Raw genomic sequence first — 25,211 nt, 5'->3', positions numbered from 1 at the left:
AGAAACAATTTTAAATTCTATGTATCTATAGTCTTCAATCTTTAGAGATGATGTTACTGGTAGTATTTGTTATCACGTATATAAATCCTACAACGACAAAAGTACTAAGAGCCACCTAGGTGCAGTTGTAGCTATCTTACACAGTTCCAACACAATGAAAAGGATAATAATGCCAAGGATGAAAAGCCCTAGGATTGTCAGCTCCTCAGAAAGAAAACAGTTTTAAAGAATGACCAAATTAGATCCACTGCAGAAAACGAAAAGGGAAATCCTGTAACTATCCTGAGGATCTCTAACTAACCAAACATAAAATTTGTACACCAAAATTCATTCTATGGTAAAATAACTGTATTCTAAGTAGCAGCTGAATACCATGATTTATTATGGATACAGAAATAAGAAATGCCTGGTTTTTCAAGGCTTAGTAAAAATAGCAAGTGAGAAGTCTAAAATATAAAAACTACCGAAAAATACGGTACATATCCCTAGTGTATAAATTTTATGCAAAGATTTACAGACAGGGTGATGAGATTTACTTTATAAAGTATTATAAAAGATGAACAGAGTAAATGAAAAACTAAAACAGGTACTTCCTATATATCACCAATAGCTTACTCACAGACATCTCACCAGCACAAGCACCAGCACCACCACTGCCACCCCTGTGGTTCCACTCTGTGGTTACTTCAAAGTAAAATTATGATAAAGGTTGAATGGAAATATAAATTACAGTATACAGATAGCATTTTACTTCCAACCAAAGTGGACACACAAAGACCAGATTTAACCTCTAGTTTCTAAGCAACTAGAAAAATGAACAATAGAAGAGAAAAAGCAACTAGAAAACTGAACAAAAGATGTACAAGATGAAATAATGTGCAAATACTAGACAACAGCACAAAATTGTGATTCCCAAAAGAAAGAAAACAAGGTTATAACTGCCAAACTTACAAACTGGAGTCAGTTTCCAGGCCAAAGTGTATGATGGGAGAAGCCAAGTAAAGTTGACCTCTCACTGAGTTAAAGGGGCAGAGTTAAGAGTTCACAAAGCAGCTAGAATTTACAAGTCTAAGCATCTGAAAATTAGAGCTCCAGAGACAGAAAGGTCTTCTCAAGTCTTAAATTGAGTTCTAACCTATATACACGTGGGAGAAAATTACCCAAGGACAGGAAAAGAACAACAAAAGTGAGTGGACAGACCATCTGGAGCTCACACATAGCTGGCAAGAGTTTGTATTCCTATCAGTCGGAGTGGATAAACCTAGTAATATATGGAACATTCAGCTGAATGCTCAGGGGGGGTATCTCTTTAGTACTGGGGCTGTATTAGACCTAAACAAAAGGCTGCTCTGGAGTCATGCTAACAAATCTCAAAAGTAAGCCTCAAAATAATCAAACTGATTGCTAGTGACACAGGAAAGAGTCAGAACAAAATATAAAACTATTTAAAATAAAAAAATTCAGCAATCAACAAAAAAAAATTCAAAATGCCTGACAGCCAATAAAGAATTAACAGTCAAATAAAGAATCAGAAAACTATAACCCATAACCAGGAGAAAAATCACTTGATAGAAACAGACACAGAAATGAGAGAGATGGAGAGAATCAGCAGACATAAAAGCAGCTATTATAAATATGTATTATAACTTTAAGAAAGTAGAGAAAAAATGGTCATGATGATGAGAGGCATGGAAGATATGAAAAAAACGAAACTTACAGAGAACTCTGAAACAAAAAATATAAAAGATGAGATTAACAGCATATTAAACACTGTGGAAGATCACGAAGTTAAAAAAAACAGCGATAGTAACTATTCAAAATAAAGTACAAATAGGAAAAAATACTGAGAAAAAATGGATAATTTCAAGTGGTCTAAAACTTGTGTAACTGGAGACCCCCAAAAAGGGAAGATACAGAAGAATTTATTTTTAAAAGTATGGCTGAAAATTTTCTGAATTTCATGAACATTGTAAAACCAGAGATCCAAGAAGCTAAAGATAGCAAGAAAGAACAAACATAAAGAAATCATACCAACACACATCATAATCTAATTACAGAAAACTAATATAAGAGAATATTTGCATTTAGGCCAGAAGAAAAAGAACACATTACTACAAAAGAACTAAAATAAGAATAAAAGTAGGCTTCTTACCAGAAACCATGTAAACCAGAATATAATGGAGATAATGGAGAAATGTCTTTCAACCTACAGGGGAAAAAACACATGGCAGTACAGACTTCTTCGCCCAGAGAAAATACCTTTAAAAATTGAAGAGGAATTTTCTTTTTTTCAGATAAACAAAGGGTAAGAGAATTATCTGACACCAGACCTGTACTAAAAGAAATATCAAGGAAATTTCTTCAGGGAGAAGAAAGATAAAACCAGATTGAAATCTGAATCTACACAAAAGAAATTAGGAGTCCCAGAAATAGTAAACAGGTGGGTAAATATAAAAATTTAAAGATAACTGAATATATAAAGCAAAAATTTTTTTAAATGTTGGCTTTATAGAATATGTAGAAGTAAACTGCGTATCAATAACACAATGAGAGATGAAATAAAGGTATGTTGTTGTGAAGTTCTTACACTGTACATAAAATGGAAAAATACTGATAGACTAATAGGTTAAAGATGTATATTGTAGACACTGAAGCATTTAATTAATTAATTAATTAGCAAACATATACACCTAGAAAGTCCAGAGGGTTTAAAATGAAACCATTAAAAGTAAAGCATCCTCAAACCCAACATAAATCAGGAAACAAGGAAAAAAGCAGAAGGAAAAAAAGGAAAACAAATAGTAAAATGATATATTTAAATTCAACCATGAAATGATAATTGCATTAAGTGTAAGTAGTCTAAACGACTAAATTTAAAAGCAGAGACTGTAGACTGAATGAAAAAGACCCAACTGTATGCCCCATACAAAAAAAAAAATCACTTTTACTATGAAAAAAAATTAAAGGGCTGAAAAGATACACCATGCAAACATCAATCAAAAGAAACTTGAAATGCCTATATTAATATTATACAAATTAGAATATTAGAGTATAAAGGGAAAAATTTCATAAAGACATAAATTAATCAAGATACTATAATATTCAAATGTATACATATCTCATAAGCTTTGATGAACTGTACTCTTAAAAATGGTCACATTGGGGGCAGGGCGCAGTGGCCCACGCCTGTAATCCCAGCACTTTGGGAGGCTGAGGCGGGCGGAGCATGAGGTCGGGAGATAGAGACCATCCTGGCTAACACAGTGAAACCCGTCTCTACTTAAAAAAATACAAAAAATTAGCCGAGCGTGCTAAGGGAACAAGGGAACATTTTGCAGTCATTAAATATTCCATATAATACTATAGTGGTTTCTCATATGTAAGTATTTGTCGAAGTCATCAAATTATATACTAAATATTGGTGATTTCCTTTTTTTTGTCTTCCAGCTTGAGGAGTTATTGGTGATTTTAATTGTTTATACACCTCAATTAAAACTGACCTTTAAATCACTACAATATACAAAAAGAAGCAATGAAAACGTGCTTTCTGTTACAGACTTTTATCACGGCCTCTATGCTTGTCACTAGTGCTAAATCCCTTCCTCTAGCAGGAATGGGAGTAGAAAGATCACAGTAGACCAACAGTCTAATGGGCATTCCCTTGAAAGGCCAGAGAAAAAGTTGATCTCTTAGGCAGAACTACAGTTGCTACCAAATCAAACTGGGAAAGGAGTAAGATATTAGGGGAAAAAGATGTGCAATGTGTATGTAAAGTGTCTCAGGCAGGTAAGCTTGAAAAAAGGATATCTAAAGGGATCAAATACAGAAGATGGAGGAAGTGAGAACAGAGCATGGAGTCACCACACTAGAAAATGAGTGAGACTGGAACAGGAGGGGACAGTTATAATAGTTAAACAGGAAGACAACCTTAGATGATAAGAAAAGGATGTCACCTATGTCAAGATTTTTTAAGCTCTCTACAGTAAACTAGGCTGCCACAGACAGTGAAAGTTATCAGGTTCTTCCAAATTATAATCATCTTTCTGCTTAGTAAAAGTCCGTATCTTACTTTTAATTTGAAAGTAAGAGCATACCACCACCCTGCATCCAAACTAAAGCCTTATTTTTTTCAGGTAGTTACATAAAATAATGATTACATACAGTTTTATCCTACCCTGCCTAGGGTTGCCTTCATCATGCCCATACTTACTTCTCCCACTCTGCTGTTGGTAATCTATTCCTACCATGAAATCCGACAGTCCTTTCACAATTTGGCTCAAATTTACCTTTACAGTCTTATCTTCTGCCTTTCTCCAGCAATTCTAAAAATTCTGTCCCTTTGTGGCACAGAAAAAGTTAATTAATGAATACTTAGTATCTTTTGACTCACTTACTGACTTCAACTTCTCAAATACACGAGAAAACATCTGAAGGCTACCTATAAAAATGAATATAAGATTGAGTAGTCAGTTCAAAATTGCTGTTTCGGAAAATTTCCTAAAATTTTTCCAAAAGCTACGTATAACTCAAGTATGTTCAACTAAACTTAGCTTATCTGCAAACTACTACCACCCCAGGATATTTAAAGGATATAATGAACTAAAAATTTCAAATCTGTGTGTTTACATATACATATATTCTGTGTTTACATGTACATATATTCAATTATGTATTCTAATCTGTTCTAGAACCTCTGCTGTCAGTACCACAATACTACCATCTTGCTCATTTTTGCATATTTCCTAGTAGTATGTTAAGAGATTAGTTTGGGATATAATTTCCTTATCACGAGGGAAAGATGTGTACACTATGGGTAACAGGGAAGCAATAGTAGTAATGTTCATTGTTACTGCTGAGTAGTATTGTACGAATGTTCTGTAATTCCTTTATCCATATACTAGTTGATACACATTTGAGTTCTTTCTAATTTTAAACATTTTCTGACAGGTCTTTATGTGTAAGTGCAATTCTCTGAAGTGCTGCTTCCTTTATCATCATTACAAGTGATTCCCTGATGCTTATGATATTCCCTGATGTTGATATTCTAAAATGCTAAAACAAATAATCCCTTAACATGAAAGTAACATTCTATTTACTTCCCTCACAATGATTTTCTCTCTCCTGAACAAACACACTTAAAGCCATCAAGAAATTTCAGTTTCATAGATGAAGAGAGCAATTATAAGAACACTGCTCTCAACAATTGCTTATTACCTTAAGAATGAATAAAAATATATAACTATATAAAAAGAATGCTACAGTTTATACACACACACAAACACACACCCCAACTTCTCTACATACAAAACCAATTAATGGTGTTTTATTCAATTATCATGATTATCTTCCTCTAGGAGAGTAGACAAAGTCCACCAGTTCATTACACATAAGTTCCCAAAAAGATGGCACAATTTTGGTTAGCATAATTGAATTATGTGATATTTCTGAGGCACTATATATATTTTATTTTACTTACTGAAACCATGTTAAAGTAACTGAATTGCAAGAGAAATACGTATGTGCTGTGCTTAGAAAATGACTATACATTTTCTGAAGATAAGAACCAACAAAAGCTTGCCATATAATCCAACATGAGAAACACAGAGAAAGGATTGTAGTGAGAGCTGATGAACAACAAAGAAAGCTTAAATGATCTGCATAATTCCAGACCTCAGCATTGCTACACAATCACAATGGAAAGAATGTGTGGCAATTAGACAGCTTTAAATGCTGAAAATATACAAAGGATCATTCTTCTCTCCTAAAAGTTTTGATCAAAGAGGAAATCCTAGAGTCTTCATGCTAACTCATTCTTAAAACAACAAAACAACGACGATTAAGTACTACTAAGTATTGCTATTAATGGGTTTCTCCTCTCTTTTTAATTTAAGCAGCATTATTCAGCATAAGATTCTATTTTAAGTATATTAAATCTTTCCCCAGTATATCTGATTAACATTTTAGCCCTCAACAGGGAAAACAGGGGCATAATTACTATCTTCTATAATCTAAAATGGTAATGTGGTGAAAATAAAAAGATGTACCAATTCCTGAGAATTACCAAATATATTGAAGCCAAAGCAGGTATGTGTCACTGTTGTTAAATGTTCATATGCTTGACAGTGTACGTACACTGCTTCTGTCTGTGTCTGGCTTTCTAAAATATTTACTATAAATTCTGCTTGTACTAGGCATTTTAAGCATTTCATTATTTTTTTCATCTTCCTTTTACATAGTATATAGTCATTTATTTCTTAAGTTGCCTTTGGGATATCACAAACAATAAAGGCAAATTATGAAGTAAGCTAAAGACCACTCTTCTTAATAGGTACAGTGGTAAGATAATCCTACATTATTTCAAAATTTTATTAGCTTCATATTTGACATTATATCATGCCAACCACAAACTGTTGGTTATACTGGAAGAGGAAATAATCAACAAATTTTCTACTTTTTTGGTAAGTATATTAATCAGGGTTCTCCAGAAAAAGAGAACTAAGAGGAACTATCTGTGTATATAAATAAAGAGAGAAACATTAATTTCAGAAATTGGCTCATGAGATTATAGAAGCCAAGACGTCCAAAGATATGCAGTCAGCAAGCTGGAGAGCTAGGAGAATCGATAGTGTTAAGCCTGACGACAAGGAAAGCTGATGGTGTAAGTTCTAGCCTGAGTCCAATGGCCTGAGAACCAGAAGAGCCAATAGTGTCAGATACAGTCCAAGTACAAGAGAAGACTGGCATTCCAGCTGAAGCAGTCAAGAAGAAGCAGTTTCTTATTACACAACTGTTTCATTCTACTCACATATTCAATTGGTTGGATGAGGGCTACCCATATTAGGGAGGAAAATATGCTTTACTCAGTCTACCAATTCAAATGTTAACATCCAAAAATACTATCAAAGACATACCTACAATAATGTTTAATCAAATCTGTGAGTACCCTATGGCCTAGTCAAGTTGACACATAAAATTAAGCATCACAAGTCCACTTAGCACACATCTGCATCTCCTCAAATCATATTTAGTCTCCAAATAAAGAAAATAACAAGGTCATAATTTCACCTAACGTGATGCAACTGTCCTGACTACAACTGGAAATGTATTAGCCCCTTTCCAAGAAGAGGAAGTAAAGACTTTGAATGATATTTCTATTTTCCTTGATATCCTGTAATTTAAACACTAGGATGTAAAACTAACAATACTTAAATACTATTATATATAGTCAAACTATCTTATATACATGATAAGGGAATAAAAGAGGAAAGAAAACAAAGATACTTTCTACATTTTATACACATACACATAAACATAATAAGATGGAAATACACATGACAATTACAGGCCTTGTTTCTGTATTAATAGCTAGTATTAATAACTATCTTCTTCCACTTTCTATTTTGTATTTGCTTTGCCTTCACCAACCACCTCATCTGGTTGTGACTGTTTACCCAGTGGGGTGACCCTAACTTTCATTCCTGAAGTATCTGGGCCATAGTACTCCTGCTTGGGTTGGGTTGTTGTAATTTTCCACTGACCGAGACATCCTAAGGGATACCCTGTATTCCAGACATACTCTACCCCCATTATAGAACAGCGATCTAATTTCTCATTGGTAGTTAAGATCAATCAGTCCAGACAGCACAGTAACTCTGTTCTTTGCCTGCTGATTCAGAGATATGAGGAGTCCAAAGTGACCAGGCTAGAATCTTAACTTCCAATTCAATTGAATCATTGTTTTATCTCCTAGTAGAAGCATTCCTCCATCTGGAACTAAGATCTCTGGGTCATCAAGGCATAAGTTCACAGGAACAGGAAGCAAAAATTTTGCTAGCAAGTCACTAGAAGTAATAGTGACTGATGCCACTCCTTGATTCTTGGATCTATGAATCCTGGCAATGAAAGAAATACCACCATATATTGGAAACTGATCCAGCATATACACAGCCTTCTGGAGAATCCTGCACCAGCCTTTCAAGGCGCTGGCACCATAATTGAGTCTTCAAAAAACCATTCCACCATTCTATCAAGCCAGCTGTTTCACTATAGTAGAGACCATCTTAAGACCAGTGAATTCCATGAACATGGGCCCACTGCCACACTTCTTTTGCTGTGAAGTGAGTTCTCTGATCAGAAACAATGTTGTGTGTAATATTAATACTATGATAGTAGATAAGGCATTCTTTAAATCCATGTCTGGTAGTTTTGGTAGAAGCAATGCATGCAGGGAAGGGAAATCTATATCCAATGTCTACTCCAGCAGGAATAAGAACAAAACACTGTCCCTTTCATGATGGGAGCAAATGAAGAAAACAAAGTGTTAGAGCCTTTTATAATTCCCCAAGCGGCAGAATCTCTGCTTAGTGAATCCACATCAATAGATTTGGTCTAATCCAGCTTTATGTTCCTTCTGGCATTATCCTATACCCTTAATATCCATTATCACACATGTTCTCTGGACTTTTGTTGGTATAAATAGAAAACTCAGTATTTCTTTCGGAGTGTAATACATGTCTTCATGGGTCACACTTTGTGCCTCATCTTTATGGGCCTACTAAAACCTGAGTGTAGTTATAGGTCTAGAAACAAAGAGGAAATGGTGGGGAGGGGTCTTGAGAATTATCTTGCATGGCAACCTCCTCAGGGAAAGCCATTACGGTTTCCTTGGGCAATGCAGAATTAATTCCCCTGGTGGGGTGGGAGGCGCAAAGGGGAGGTGGGTAAAGAGGCCATTCCCACTAAGGGTGTGGAGGTCTCTTCAATTGGCAAAGACGACTCATCAGAATTTAGGGATTCAAAGTCCCCAGCTTCATCAGGGTCTTCCCATACATCCCCATTCGAATTTTCAGGATCCCATTTCTTCCCAATCAATAACCTCACTATAACTTATTTGTTTATTAAAACTCTTAAATAATTGACTGTGAGGTCTTTGAAGACCTAGAGTGGCACTTACTCCTGTATCCCCCAATGCCTAGTACAGGCACCTGAAATGCAGTCAGGACTCAAAGATTTCTATTAAACTGAATTTTGCTTCTCAACCTATCTCAGTTCTCCATTATTTAACTTTCATAGACTCAGTTTTGAATTAGTAAATCTTTGCTTATGCATCAATCAAAGGTCTGCTAGTAGTGCCTCATTAATAAAAAACAGACTTGTTCACCAAGGGAAACACATAAATTACTAGTTTGCTCACATTTTCCCAAGATGATAGAAAACATGTGTTAAAGACGACTAAGAGGGATTCCATACTTCCATATTTGAGTCCTTGTGGTTGAACTGCACCTAACTTAATAGAGTGACAAGACTGAAAACCTAACTCAGGGGTATGCGCCTGTAAAAGAGCTGAGTCTTGGTCAATCCCGGTGGCCGTATTTCAATCATTCACATACTGCTGAGCATTCAAACTGTGTTCAAATAAGGCAAACACCAACCTGTAAACAATCAAGCTGTTCTGTACCTCACTTCCCATTTCTGTATGTTGTTTCCTTTTTTTGTGTATAAATCTTCTTCCACCACGTGACCATACTGGAGTCTCTTTGAATCTGCTGTGATTCTGGAGGCTGCCCGATTCACAAATCATTCATTGCCCAGTTAAACTCCTTTAAATTTAATTTGGCTGAAGCTTTACTTTTAACAGATAGTGTCAGAAGCGGGATCCAAACTACAGCTTCTAACAACCCCCAGGAGCACTGAGTGAACAAAGCAAGGTACCTGCAGGACCCATTTGAGTCCACTGATCTCAGTGTGGCTGGGGATTGCAGTAAGTTCTCTTTTGGATTTCAGAACTCCATGGATTTGTGTTTTGAGCTCTCCAAGTATCTTTGAGCAAATTTCTAATCCAAACTGGGTTTGGAAGTCATGACAGAAATTGGACTGGGTCCAGGAATGGATTTAATCCAGAAATTAACTGGCTAGGGTCCAGTTAGAGGCCTCTTACATCTGACTGGGTCAGAAAGAAACTGGTAGCAAACTGTAATACTGTAGGGGTTATAAAATTTGGCATTTGAAAATTCACAGGGATTTTTATACTCCACCCCTTTGTTTCATTTTACTGGTATGCTTAGGTAGAGGGAAAAAAAAAAAACTGGCTAAGTTAATCAAGAGAACCTGAGAGTAAAGCCAACATTTTAGGTAAAAAACGGAATCCTTAATTTCTAGAAAACTGAGTTCCTTCCTGCTATACACTAGACCCAAGAGACAACAAAGTCTTACAGAAATGACAAAATCTTACTAAACATAACTTACAGTAAAACATTCCAAGTGAACAACAATACACAGAAGTGTATTTAAAAATGAAGTTTCCCAAATTAATCACATCTAGGGATGCCTATTAATATGCAGAAGCTTCTAAAAAAGATTTAGAGATGATGGGGACCATCTGGGGGCAATTTTGAGCCCTGCCAGTCTGATATTGGGTGCTAGGCAGACTCGCTAATGTCTATGTTTTGTCACAAGTATTTTGCACCGGCCAGAATGGAAAAAGATAATTTTTCTTTGTGTTGTGGCTTGGCCCTCAGGGTTATGGTGTGGTGAGCCAGGTCACTAGGGCCACTCAGGGAAAGGAAACCCAGAGGCTTGGCATGTTGGCAAAAGGGTAAGAATTTCTCACCACTCAGATTTCTGGCCTCTGTTTCTCTGTCCAAACTGGTTAAATGAATGGTAAAAATCACTATTTATCTCCTCTGTGAAGTTTTAATTAATACAAAAAAGAATTCTGAGGCTGGTCTTAAGCTGTAGTTAATCTAGTGTGCTTTGTCCTTCTGTGTTGTTCTGTCATAAAGAGGGGTACCTTAGGATAAAATATGTGCCTAAAACCCTGGAAGCCCGCTGTTCAAGATGTCTCAGCAAACTGGTCAGTAATAATCTTTGCTGCAGATCCCTGAAAGAAGAAAAAGGAAAAAAAAAAAAAAAAAGGAAAAAATAGATGAGACTCCATCTTGTTTTGTATGTCCCTGGAAGCTTGACCTTGTAACTATTTGATAATACTTTCTCAGTCTCCGCCATCAAAATGGCTGCTGGGTCAGGGTTCAATTCCCAGCTTAGGCAATGAGTACTTTCTCATTGATATTTGGGTGACCCTTACCATTTTTAAATTATCTTAACCTCTACAAATCATCTTCAATTTTTCTTTCTTTAAGCACAAAAGTATCAGCTGTTTGGCCTGGCTAAAGTCAGGTAATAAAAAATTCAGAAAAACTGTTATTAAAGAGTGCTATGGTTAAAAGTCAGCTTAATTAAAACCAGATATTCAAGCTCTAACAGCCTGGGTCTCCTTGGGAAAAACAGGAGGCTCCAGAGACCCTTTCTTGGCCCTGTTCTTCCAAAGACTTCATCCTATAGCCAGTAATACAATTTAAAAACTTAGAACTGGTAAACAGAAACTTACAACAACTGTAATAATCTTCTGTGTAGTTATACATGTGTTGTATGTGTAATGTTTATGTAAAAGAGCTCTAATTAATTGGTTTAAAGAAAAATAGGTGCTTAAATCAAATATTTTGAAAGAAAAATAAAAATTGTAATGCCTTTTAGTTTAGTTGTAATGATTTTAGTAATCTTTGGTAAATAAAACATTTTAAAGATTTTTGGCAAAAATAAAGATATGTAGTCTAAATTATTCAGGTCAGATACTAGGTTTGTTAAATGCTTTAAGGTCATACACTGCCTTGACTTTAAAGGCCTGGGGACATATGGAATTAGTCAAGTCCCCTAGCTATACAAAGAAGGTTATAAAGAAAAGAGATTTTATATCAGAAAGGATCTTGTATCGTAAATTATTGTCCTAAAGTGAAAAATGACCTGGTTGTTTAAAAAGAAGGATGTTTAGGATAAGTCAGAAAGTCCAAGCATGTTGTAGATGGTCTATGGAAATTATGAAAGGAATAATGAAAGGAAATTTATGCACCAAAAGTGAAAGTTGCTAAGAATTACCATTTTAACATATAATTAAGACTACTGAAAAACGAAATGTGTTTTGGTAAAAGATTATAAGAAAGCATGGGAATATAAATTTTTGCCTAGTTTAAAGAGTTAAAGGATTGTTTAAAATTAGATAAAATAAAGCTAAAGTTTTACACAAGTTATGAAAGTGCTATAAAAAATCTTGAACTGGGTGTGGCAGCTCACACCTGTAATCCTAGCACTTTGGAAGGCCGAGGAAGGTGGATTACCTGAGGTAGGAGTTCGAGACCAGCCTGGCCAACATGACAAAACACTGTCTCTACCAAAAATACAAAAATTAGCCAGGCCTGGTGGCGGGCACGTGTAAACCCAGCTACTCAGAGGGCTGAGGCAGGAGAATCACTTGAACCAAGGGGATCAGGCTGCAGTGAGCCGAGATCGCACCACTGCACTCCAGCCTGGGAAAAAGAGTGAAACTCTGTCTCAAAAAATAAGAAGAAGAAGAAGAAATAATAAATAATTAATGTTGTAAAAGAAAATCTGTGTGTGAACGTATTGGCCAAATTTAAAGCGGTATTATTCGGTTTTTCCATAAATTGAAAATGGGAATAAAGGCACAACAAGGTTTTTTCTTAAAGCACTAATCTTGTCTTTCACAAAAATGGTAAAAGGTTAGAAACGATTTATGAGAATCTCACTTTCTGGTCAAACTAAGATTGAAGTGATTTGTTTATAAGGTTTATTAAAAATTGGGATTGACATTAACAGACTAATGAAGGTTGAAATTTGGCTTTCTCTCTTGAACAAGATTTTCATGAAATATTAAAAGATAATGGGCCAGGTGTGGTGGCTCACACCTGTAATTCCAGCACTTTGGGAGGCAGAGGCAGGCAGATCACGAGGTCAGGAGATCAAGACCATCCTGGCTAACATGGTGAAACCTCATCTCTACTAAAAATACCAAAAAAAAAAAAATTAGCCGGGCTTAGTGGCAGGCACCTGTAGTCCCAGCCACTCAGGAAGCTGAGGCAGCAGAATGGAGTGAACCCGGGAGGCGGAGCTTGCAGTGAGCCGAGATGGCACCACTGTACTCCAGCCTGGGCGACAGAGCAAGACTCCATCTCAGAAAAAAAAAAAAAAAAAAAAAAAAAAAGAATTTTAAGTCATCATTTTGGCTAAATGAATGACTTATAGTAACCTGGATTCTATTTCATAATATCAAGTATTTTAAACCTTTAAACATATTTGATAGGCTTCTCAAAATCAAATTTCACCTTTAAAATGGTCTTTTCTGACATCGAATTTTGGAATCCTCCAGAGGGCCCCTGAAGCATTTAAGAGACAGGTAAACAGGATTATTTGGCATGCTAAGTTACATGGAAAACTTTGTCAAAATAAAAATAATGTTTAGTCTCCAGGTTATATTTTAGTAAATTATATTAATATATGTTCCAAAATTGTATGGGACTTCTAAAATTCTATTATGTCTGAGTATATGCTATCAATCACAATTAAAGTTATTATGTTATTGTAGACCACAGAAATAACAAAATTTCTTTGTCAATTGTATTGTTAATTATAACTATTTAAAATCATTTCCATAGTTAACTGCTTAATGCTGATGCAGTTTCTCAAAATTTCAAAAGCATGGCATCTTTTAGGAGGTTCATGAAAGATGGAGAGGACCCTGAAAAGTACTCTTGAATACAGGTTTCTAATAGCTTTAGAATCATGTCATGTGAACTGGGTAAGAATTCCTGGAACTTTCATGAAAAGACTGACTGGGTTATAAAACTGCTGATCCAAGTAGAACAAAAATTAATTAAATACCAAGGAAGTACTTTGCCAGATTTTCATGCTAAATGACCAAATACTGAAATTATTTAGATACACAATTTGAATAAAATGTATGGTCTAAGTCAAATTACCTATGATTACCCATCAGTTATCAGTTCTATGCATCTAATTTGGAGAATCAAGTCCAATGTTAAGCACAGACTCATGAAAAACCAGAACAGCTGCCTTGTCCTTATTGAGTCCTTAAACCTTTTATTATTAAAAGTTCTGCATTCCATGACTCATCAAGGAAAAGATAAAATGATCCAAATTAAATATATTGATGTGGTGACTTATAAATTGTGAAAATAGTTTATAACCAATGTTCCATTCTATATTCCTGGGAAGACAATCAAAGCTTCAGGTACATTCGGCTACCTGATGGGCCATTTAAACATTTACAAAAGGATTTCATTCATTTTCAATGCATGTTTTTTGGTTGTATAAAAACTTTCCCATGCAGGAGGGCTGATGTTATAACACTAAATTATTTTACCACAGTGTATTTTCATCAGGTCAATAAAGCTTTTCATGGTTTGGAGGACAATCAACCCTTTCACAATCTAGAATCCAAAGACTGGATCTTCTGAGAACATCAGAATAAGACTGACCTTGCCATCCAATCTGCAACAAAACTTTGGAACCTCGCACCTTGGGTTCGTAATCACACAACTGTGAAGGATCCCTCCACACTTTTGGAACTGTACACTCATCGAAATCCTTAACGTAAAGCTAACCAGAGAAGTTTCTCCCCAGAAGAAGGCATCCTTGATGTGAACAGCTTTTCCCAAGATCGTAGATCAAGATTTCTCTACTATCATTAGACTCTTATCTTTAAATATTTTCTTCCTTGCTTATGCCTCTATGAATAGAAGTGGAAAAAAGGTCTGTTGTGTGCACTTATGGGATATACTTTTATTTGTGAAGAATTTTGCAGCCAGCCTTATACATGGATAATCTTACACTTTGATAGATAAAAGATGAAGGCCCGATGTGAGTGAGAAACTTTGCCTCATAATCAGTCAGAAACAGAACACTGATTCACTCCTCTTAACCCACATCATGGGTTTAAGAAAACACTGCCTGGAGGCCTTCACTCCTCTGGAAGGGCATCATTTGTTAGGTCCTTTTTCCATGGTTTGGAATAAAACAGACAATGATTAGAAATGTATCCCTCATGATAGGCTAGTTAGCATGATAGGCTTTATATACTGTAAAGGCTATGGTTACACAACAGACTTTAAATTCTCTTGTAAAAGTTATGCTAAATAGTAAAAGTGGCTAAACACAGAAGTACCTGTGCGGCCACTGGCACTTACGGCCTACAGAGAAAACATCAGGTATTATAGAAATTCAGTTGCAGGGGATTAATGAAAAAACTACTTAGTTAAGCGAGTAGACTTCTTATCTAGCTCATTCTTTGATCTATTTGAGTTTAAGAGGTATGGTTTATGGGGACCCTGGGTAAGGAGCATACTCCAAACTCTTGGTATTATCCTCCTGATAGTCATAATAGCCTCCCTAGTGCACTGTATTCTCTCAAAGGTTTTAAACATTTGCATGCAGCCATCTCTAGAACATCTAATGGTCTCCCTTCAAGTGGAATGACAAGAGCTGAAAGAAATGTGCGACCATGAGGATACTGTAACCTATGAATGACGTGCCGAGACTTGAAACCCAAATGATGGTAACAGAGAGTGGTGCTAAGGCCTCTCTTCACCTTGAGCAACGTCATGGTGAGCCTTTGGCAGCAATATATACCACCCAAACATGAGACATCTCTCTGGTAACAAATAAGTAAATAAATACCTAGCTTAAAACTACACGATTCAAATGTAATAAGGAGAGTAAAGAGAAGAGAAAAACACATCTTAGAAATACCTAACATGACTTTCCCTCACAAAAAAAAAATGCAGAAATATAAAGCAGGTCCTTTGCATCCTTAAATTCATGGTAAGTGTGAAAATTTGAAATTGCTTACAGTAGGAATTGCTAATTTTGCATTCTGAATGGTGAAATAAATAATAGCATTATTTCCCCCAAAAAATGCCAGTATGCATAATTTTATTTTTAATCAGAAAGTTGAAAACTAGGAGGCTCAAAAATCACAGTAAAATCCAGCAGCGTAGCAGCTACCAGGAGGGGCACAATAGGGTTGGAGCTCCTCCAAAACTCCATTCCCAGAAATTGTCATTATTGACCTGTCTGGCAGTTCCCTGGAAAACACCACTCCTTTACTTGTCTTTATTTGACCTGACTCAGAGCTTGCCCAGTGCCAATAACGTTTTCCCCAGATGGCATTTGTCAAAAGCAAACAAAGCCAACTGTTTAACATCAAGTTGCCTGAAGTATCAGTAACAGTTGGGGCAAACAACAAGCTGACCAGAATCTTAAAAGTAAAAGCTAGGTAATGAAATGTCAATAGGGGGTTTTGATAAGATCCAACATACTCCTTGAACTCCAGATGGCCAAGCTCATGCAAGTGCTCAGTAAAGAACTGAAAAGGCGACCTAAGCTTTGACTTCTTGCTACATTTTAAGCTCTGTACAAGTGGGAACTAAAAGCTAAAGCAGAGTTATAAACTGCCTGTCTAAGCATTGAAGGCATGCCCCATCATGCACACAGAGACCATCAGGAGACGCTGGGAGACTCATTGCTTCCAAGCATTAGAAAAATAACTGTCCAATCATTAGCTGTTCAGTACTAACCATGCAAAGACTTTGGTGGCCACACAGAAAAAGAATACAAAGTTTCATAAACAGTTCAGGAAAGTCACTATGCAAACAAATAACAAGAGCAGCAAACAAGAAGAAATCCTGATAAGCAGAATCTGATTTCCAGAGTTACCACATTAGGAATTATTTAATTATCTAATTTTCAACAAAAAAAAATTGTGAGACATGCAAGAAACAAGAAAGGATGATCTATACAGAGAGAGAAAAAAGGCAGTTAATTGTCCCTAAGGAAGCCCAGACATTGGACTTATGAGACAAAGACACTAAAATGTTTTCTTTAAATATTTTATTAGATATGGTTTCAAATAGCTAAAGAAAATCGTATATGAAGTATAACAGTATCTCAGCAAATAGAGATTATTAACCAAGAGACAGAGATTACAAAAAAAGAAACAAACTTTGCGGGGTTAAAAAGTATAATAATTTAATTCAAAAATTCACTGGAAGAGTTCAACTGCACATTTGAGCTGGCACAAAAATCACTGAACTTGAAGACAGGTCAGTTGAGATTATCCAGGCTAAGGAATGCAATGAAAAAAGAATGAAGAAAAATAAGCAGAGAATCAAAGACCTATATGAAACCATCAAGCATACCAACATATGCATAAAAAGAGTACCAGAAAAAGAGGAGAAAAAGGAAGGGGCAGAAAGAATATTTGAAGAAACAATACGAGGAAACTTCTCTAATTTGATGAAAAGCATTAATCTATACATCTAAGAAGCTCAATAAACTCAAAGTAGGATAAAATTCAAGAGATCCACACTGTAACACATCATAACCAAATTTTCAAAAAATAAAACAATACTGAAAGCAACAAGAGAGAAGCAACTCATCACAAATACGGAATCATCAATAAGATTTCATATCTGATTTCTCATTAAAAACCATGGAGGCCAGAGGCAGTGGAAAGATACATTCAAATTCCTAAAAGAAAAAGACTGCCAACTAAGAATTCTAATTCCAGCAAAGCTATTCTTCAAATATGAAGAAATTATGACTTTCTCAGATAAACAAAACCAAAGAGAGTGCATACTAGCACATCTTATCTACGAGAAATACTAATGTGGGTCCCTCAGGCTGAATTGAAAGGACACAGTATCCGCATCTACGTAAAGAAATTAAGAAAACTGGCAAAGATAATTACATAGGTAAATATAAAAGAGAATATAAATGTATGTGTGGTTGTGGTTCCTTTCTCCTATGTGATTTAAAAGACAGCTGCATAAATCTATACTTATAAATCAGTGTTAATGGACACTGTATTAATGTAGAAAGATGTAACTTATGCAATAATAGCATGAAGAAGGGGAGGGAATATATAGGAACAAAATTTGTGAACTTAAATTTAGTTAGTATTAATCCATATAGACTGTTACAAAATAAGGTACTATTTGTAAGTCTCAGGACAACCACTAAGAAAATAACTCAGAGGGGGGCGGAGCAAGATGGCCGAATAGGAATAGCTCCAGTCTCCAACTCCCAGCCGATTGACACAGAAGACCGGTGATTTCTGCATTTTCAACTGAGGTACTGGGTTCATCTCACTAGGGAGTGCGGGACAATCGGTGCTGGTCAGCTGCTGCAGCCCGACCAGCAAGAGCTGAAGCAGGGCGAGGCATCGCATCACCTGGGAAGCGCAAGGGGGAAGGGAATCCCTTTTCCTAGCCAGGGGAACTGAGACACACAACACCTGGAAAATCCGGTACCTCCCACCCCAATACTGTGCTTTAAGCAAACGGGCACAACAGGAGAGTATATCCCACACCTGGCCGGGAGAGTCCCACGCCCACGGAGCCTCCCTCATTGCTAGCACAGCAGTCTGCGATCTAACCCCAAGGCAGCAGCCAGGCTGGGGGAGGGGCGCCCGCCATTGCTGAGGCTTAAGTAGGTAAACAAAGCCGCTGGGAAGCTCGAACTGGGTGGAGCTCACAGCAGCTCAAGGAAACCTGCCTGTCTCTGTAGACTCCACCTCTGGGGACAGGGTACACCTAAACAACAACAAAAGCAGCAGAAACCTCTGCAGACGCAAACGACTCTGTCTGACAGCTTTGAAGAGAGCAGTGGATCTCCCAACACGGAGGTTGAAATCTGAGAAGGGACAGACTGCCTGCTCAAGTGGGTCCCTGACCCCTGAGTAGCCTAACTGGGAGACATCCCCCACTACAGGCAGTCTGACACCCCACACCTCACAGGGTGGAGTACACCCCTGAGAGGAAGCTTCCAGAGCAAGAATCAGACAGGTACACTCGCTGTTCAGAAATATTCTATCTTCTGCAGCCTCTGCTGCTGATGCCCAGGCAAACAGGGTCTGGAGTGGACCTCAAGCAATCTCCAACAGACCTACAGCTAAGGGTCCTGACTGTTAGAAAGAAAACTATCAAACAGGAAGGACACCTACACCAAAACCCCATCAGTACGTCACCATCATCAAAGACCAGAGGCAGTTAAAACCACAAAGATGGGGAAAAAGCAGGGCAGAAAAGCTGGAAATTCAAAAATCAAAGCACATCTCCCCCAGCAAAGCAGCGCAGCTCATCGCCAGCAAAGGATCAAAGCTGGACGGAGAATGACTTTGACGAGATGAGAGAAGAAGGCTTCAGTCCATCAAACTTCTCAGAGCTAAAGGAGGAATTACGTATCCAGCACAAAGAAACTAAAAATCTTGAAAAAAACAGTGGAAGAATTGATAGCTATAGTAATTAATGCAGAGAAGGTCATAAACGAAATGAAAGAGATGAAAACCATGACACGGACATACGTGACAAATGCACAAGCTTCAGTAACCGACTCGATCAACTGGAAGAAAGAGTATCAGCGATTGAGGATCAAATGAGTGAAATGAAGCGAGAAGAGAAACCAAAAGAAAAAAGAAGAAAAAGAAATGAACAAAGCCTGCAAGAAGTATGGGATTACGTAAAAAGACCAAATCTACGTCTGATTGGGGTGCCTGAAAGTGAGGGGGAAAATAGAACCAAGTTGGAAAACACTCTTCAGGATATCATCCAGGAGAACTTCCCCAACCTAGTAGGGCAGGCCAACATTCAAATCCAGGAAATACAGAGAACGCCACAAAGATACTCCTCGAGAAGGGCAAATCCAAGACACATAATTGCCAGATTCACCAAAGTTGAAATGAAGGAAAAAATCTTAAGGGCAGCCAGAGAGAAAGGTCGGGTTACCCACAAAGGGAAGCCCATCAGACTAACAGCAGATCTCTCGGCAGAAACTCTACAAGCCAGAAGAGAGTGGGGGCCAATATTCAACATTCTTAAAGAAAATAATTTTCAACCCAGAATTTCATATCCAGCCAAACTAAGTTTCATAAGTGAAGGAGAAATAAAATCCTTTACAGATAAGCAAATGCTTAGAGATTTTGTCACCACTAGGCCTGCCTTACAAGAGACCCTGAAGGAAGCACTAAACATGGAAAGGAACAACCAGTACCAGCCATTGCAAAAACATGCCAAAATGTAAAGACCATTTAAGCTAGGAAGAAACTGCATCAACTAACGAGCAAAATAACCAGTTAATATCATAATGGCAGGATCAAGTTCACACATAACAATCTTAACCTTAAATGTAAATGGACTAAATGCTCCAATTAAAAGACACAGACTGCCAAACTGGATAGAGAGTCAAGACCCATCAGTCTGCTGTATTCAGGAGACCCATCTCACATGCAGAGACATACATAAGCTCAAAATAAAGGGATAGAGGAAGATTTACCAAGCAAATGGAGAACAAAAAAAAGCAGGGGTTGCAATCCTAGTCTCTGATAAAACAGACTTTAAACCATCAAAGATCAAAAGAGACAAAGAAGGCCATTACATAATGGTAAAGGGATCAATTCAACAGGAAGAGCTAACAATCCTAAATATATATGCACCCAATACAGGAGCACCCAGATTCATAAAGCAAGTCCTTAGAGACTTACAAAGAGACTTAGACTCCCATATAATAATAATGGGAGACTTCAACACTCCACTGTCAACATTAGACAGATCAACGAGAAAGAAAGTTAACAAGGATATCCAGGAATTGAACTCATCTCTGCAGCAAGCAGACCTAATAGACATCTATAGAACTCTCCACCCCAAATCAACAGAATATACATTGTTCTCAGCACCACATGGTACTTATTCCAAAATGGACCACATGATTGGAAATAAAGCACTCCCCAGCAAATGCAAAAGAACAGAAATTATAACACACTGTCTCTCAGACCACAGTGCAATCAAGCTAGAACTCAGGACTAAGAAACTCAATCAAAACCGCTCAACTACATGGAAACTGAACAACCTGCTCCTGAATGACTACTGGGTACATAACAAAATGAAGGCAGAAATAAAGATGTTCTTTGAAACCAATCAGAACAAAGATACAACATACCAGAATCTGTGGGACACATTTAAAGCAGTGTGTAGAGGGAAATTTATAGCACTAAATGCCCGCAAGAGAAAGCAGGAAAGATCTAAAATTGACACTCTAACATCACAATTAAAAGAACTAGAGAAGCAAGAGCAAACGCATTCAAAAGCTAGCAGAAGGCAAGAAATAACTAAGATCAGAGCAGAACTGAAGGAGATAGAGACACAAAAAACTCTCCAAAAAATCAATGAATCCAGGAGTTGGTTTTTTGAAAAGATCAACAAAATTGACAGACCGCTAGCAAGACTAATAAAGAAGAAAAGAGAGAAGAATCAAAGAGATGCAATAAAAAATGATAAAGGGGATATCACCACCGACCCCACAGAAATACAAACTACCATCAGAGAATACTATAAACACCTCTACACAAATAAACTAGAAAATCTAGAAGAAATGGATAATTTCCTAGACACTTACACTCTTCCAAGACTAAACCAGGAAGAAGTTCAATCCCTGAATAACACGCTCTGAAATTGAGGCAATAATTAATAGTCTACCAACCAAAAAAAGTCCAGGACCAGATGGATTCACAGCTGAATTCTACCAGAGGTACAAGGAGGAGTTGGTACCATTCCTTCTGAAACTATTCCAATCAATAGAAAAAGAGGGAATCCTCCCTAACTCATTTTATGAGGCCAACATCATCCTGATACCAAAGCCTGGCAGAGACACAACAAAAAAAGAGAATTTTCGACCAATATCCCTGATGAACATCAATGCAAAAATCCTCAATAAAATACTGGCAAACCGGATTCAGCAGCACATCAAAAAGCTTATCCACCATGATCAAGTGGGCTTCATCCCTGGGATGCAAGGCTGGTTCAACATTCGCAAATCAATAAACATAATCCAGCATATAAACAGCACCAAAGACAAAAACCACAGGATTATCTCAATAGATGCAGAAAAGGCTTTTGACAAAATTCAACAGCCTTTCATGCTAAAAACTCTCAATAAATTCGGTATTGATGGAACGTACCTCAAAATAATAAGAGCTATTTATGACAAACCCACAGCCAATATCATACTGAATGGGCAAAAACTGGAAAAATTCCCTTTGAAAACTGGCACAAGACAGGGATGCCCTCTCTCACCACTCCTAGTCAACATAGTGTTGGAAGTTCTGGCTAGGGCAATCAGGCAAGAGAAAGAAATCAAGGGTATTCAGTTAGGAAAAGAAGAAGTCAAACTGTCCCTCTTTGCAGATGACATAATTGTATATTTAGAAAACCCCATTGTCTCAGCCCAAAATCTCCTTAAGCTGATAAGCAACTTCAGCAAAGTCTCAGGATACAAAATTAATGTGCAAAAATCACAAGCATTCTTATACACCAGTAACAGACAAAGAGAGAGCCAAATCAGGAATGAACTTCCATTCACAATTGCTTCAAAGAGAATAAAATACCTAGGAATCCAACTTACAAGGGATGTAAAGGACCTCTTCAAGGAGAACTACAAACCTCTGCTCAGTGAAATAAAAGAGGACACAATGGAAGAACATACCATGCTCATGGATAGGAAGAATCAATATCGTGAAAATGGCCATACTGCCCAAGGTAATTTGTAGATTCAATGCCATCCCCATCAAGCTACCAATGAGTTTCTTCACAGAATTGGAAAAAACCGCTTTAAAGTTCATATGGAATCAAAAAAGGGCCCACACATCCAAGACAATCCTAAGTCAAAAGAACAAAGCTGGAGGCATCACGCTACCTGACTTCAAACTATACTACAAGGCTACAGTAACCAAAACAGCATGGTACTGGTACCAAAACAGAGATATAGACCAATGGAACAGAACAGAGTCCTCAGAAATAATACCACACATCTACAGCCATCTGAGCTTTGACAAACCTGAGAAAAACAAGAAATGGGGAAAGGATTCCCTATTTAATAAATGGTGCTGGGAAAATTGGCTAGCTATAAGTAGAAAGCTGAAACTGGATCCTTTCCTTACTCCTTATACGAAAATTAATTCAAGATGGATTAGAGACTTAAATGTTAGACCTAATACCATAAAAACCCTAGAAGAAAACCTAGGCAATACCATTCAGGACATAGGCATGGGCAAAGACTTCATGTCTAAAACACCAAAAGCAACGGCAGCAAAAGCCAAAATTGACAAATGGGATCTCATTAAACTAAAGAGCTTCTGCACAGCAAAAGAAAGTACCATCAGAGTGAACAGGCAACCTACAGAATGGGAGAAAATTTTTGTAATCTACTCATCAGACAAAGGGCTAATATCCAGAACCTATAAAGAACTCAAACAAATTTACAAGAAAAAAACAAACAACCCCATCAAAAAGTGGGCAAAGGATATGAACAGACATTTCTCAAAAGAAGACATTCATACAGCCAACAGACACATGAAAAAATGCTCATCATCACTAGCCATCAGAGAAATGCAAATCAAAACCACAATGAGATACCATCTCACACCAGTTAGAATGGCAATCATTAAAAAGTCAGGAAACAACAGGTGCTGGAGAGGATGTGGAGAAATAGGAACACTTTTACACTGTTGGTGGGATTGTCAACTAGTTCAACCATTATGGAAAACAGTATGGTGATTCCTCAAGGATCTAGAACTAGATGTACCATACGACCCAGCCATCCCATTACTGGGTATATACCCAAAGGATTATAAATCATGCTGCTATAAAGACACATGCACACGTATGTTTATTGCTGCACTATTCACAATAGCAAAGACTTGGAATCAACCCAAATGTCCATTAGTGACAGACTGGATTAAGAAAATGTGGCACATATACACCATGGAATACTATGCAGCCATAAAAAAGGATGAGTTTGTGTCCTTTGTAGGGATGTGGATGCAGCTGGAAACCATCATTCTTAGCAAACTATCACAAGAACAGAAAACCAAACACCGCATGTTCTCACTCATAGGTGGGAACTGAACAGTGAGATCACTTGGACTCGGGAAGGGGAACATCACACACCGGGGCCTATCGTGGGGAGGGGGGAGTGGGGAGGGGTGGCATTGGGAGTTATACCTGATGTAAATGACGAGTTGATGGGTGCTGACGAGTTGATGGGTGCAGCACACCAACATGGCACAAGTATACATATGTAACAAACCTGCACGTTATGCACGTGTACCCTAGAACTTAAAGTATAATAATAATAATAATTAATAAATAAATAAAATAACTCAAAAAATATTTAGTAAAGGAAACATCAGAGCTGGGTGCAGTGGCTCACAACTGTATTCCCAGCACTTGGGAGGCCAAGGCAAGAGGATCACTTGCAACCAGGAGTTCAAGACCAGCCAGGCAACAGAGTGAGAATCTGTCTCTACAAAAAATAAAAAAAATATCCAGACATGGTGGCACACACCTGTAGTCCTAGCTACTAGGGAGGCTGAGGCAGGAGAATCACTTGAGCCAAGGAGCTGGAGGCTGCAGTGAGGATGATGGTGCCACTACACTTCGGCTTAGGTGACTCAGTCTCTTAAAAAATAAAAATAAAAAAAAAGAAACATCAAGGAAATTAAAATGGTATATTAGAAAATATATACTTAATACAGAAAAGGCAGAGAAAGCAATAACATAGTAATTAAGGAATGACAAAAAATTACTTGATATACAGAAAAAATAGCAAAATGACAGGTTACCTTAAGTGTTAGTAAATACATTAATTGTAAATGGATTCAACACTCCACTCATAAGTCATAAATTCCTGGACTGAATAAAAAGAGAAATTAACAAATTTCTTCTGCATAACCAACAAGAGACAAAACTTGAAATATCTAAACATCTCATGAAAACTATCACCATTTATTAAACATTCTTCTCATTCAGCAAAATGGAAAATAGGTATTCATTTCAACTTGTCTTCTGATTCGGGGTGGCCCATTTAATGCCATTCAGCTTTCACAGGCTTATTTTGTTTTTCATGCCCAGTTTGGGCAAACTAAACAAAAGGTCTAACCTAATTTTAAGTTGTCTGTATAAAATTCATAATTAAAATAATACTTAATCTCATTTTTAATCACTATCTTTTACTGATGTCTAAGCATGTTGATTTTAAATAATATTCATGTAAGCCCGTCTGTCAGTGAAGCGTATTCATAAATTAATGGATCTTGCATAACACTGCAGCACTGTCTTTACTACAATTGCAGAAGTTCTGAACTCTCATAAAATGTAAGCAGCTTTTTAAAATGATTATGTAGACCTACTCTTTAACCACAGGTCTGAACATAATAAAAAACGTAGGAGATGGTAGACACAGAAAAGTCAGCCTTCTCTGAATACACGGAAAAAGTGATTTCATACTTCGCA

The 25,211-nt window shown here is 37.1% G+C and overlaps 1 protein-coding gene across 20 annotated transcripts in view; it reads right to left on the bottom strand.

The window, feature by feature from the left end:
• CCDC91 (coiled-coil domain containing 91) overlaps positions 1 to 25,211 on the bottom strand; it is a 370,457-nt gene that overhangs the window by 338,702 nt on the left and 6,544 nt on the right. For 4 of the 20 annotated variants that reach the window (XM_077953174.1, XM_077953168.1, XM_077953177.1 and 1 more), the window contains exon 2: positions 24,265 to 24,377. The exons of the other annotated variants lie outside the window; for them this stretch is intronic. The gene's annotated coding sequence lies outside the window, so the exon portion shown is untranslated. The remainder of the gene's footprint in view (positions 1 to 24,264; positions 24,378 to 25,211) is intronic. 20 annotated transcript variants of the gene reach the window in all.

The sequence above is a fragment of the Macaca mulatta genome, chromosome 11 (genome assembly GCF_049350105.2).
Source record: "Macaca mulatta isolate MMU2019108-1 chromosome 11, T2T-MMU8v2.0, whole genome shotgun sequence".
Classification (NCBI taxonomy): Eukaryota; Metazoa; Chordata; class Mammalia; order Primates; family Cercopithecidae; genus Macaca; species Macaca mulatta.
The sequence above is the reverse complement of the archived record's forward strand: the minus strand, read 5'-3'. Positions and strand labels throughout refer to the sequence as shown.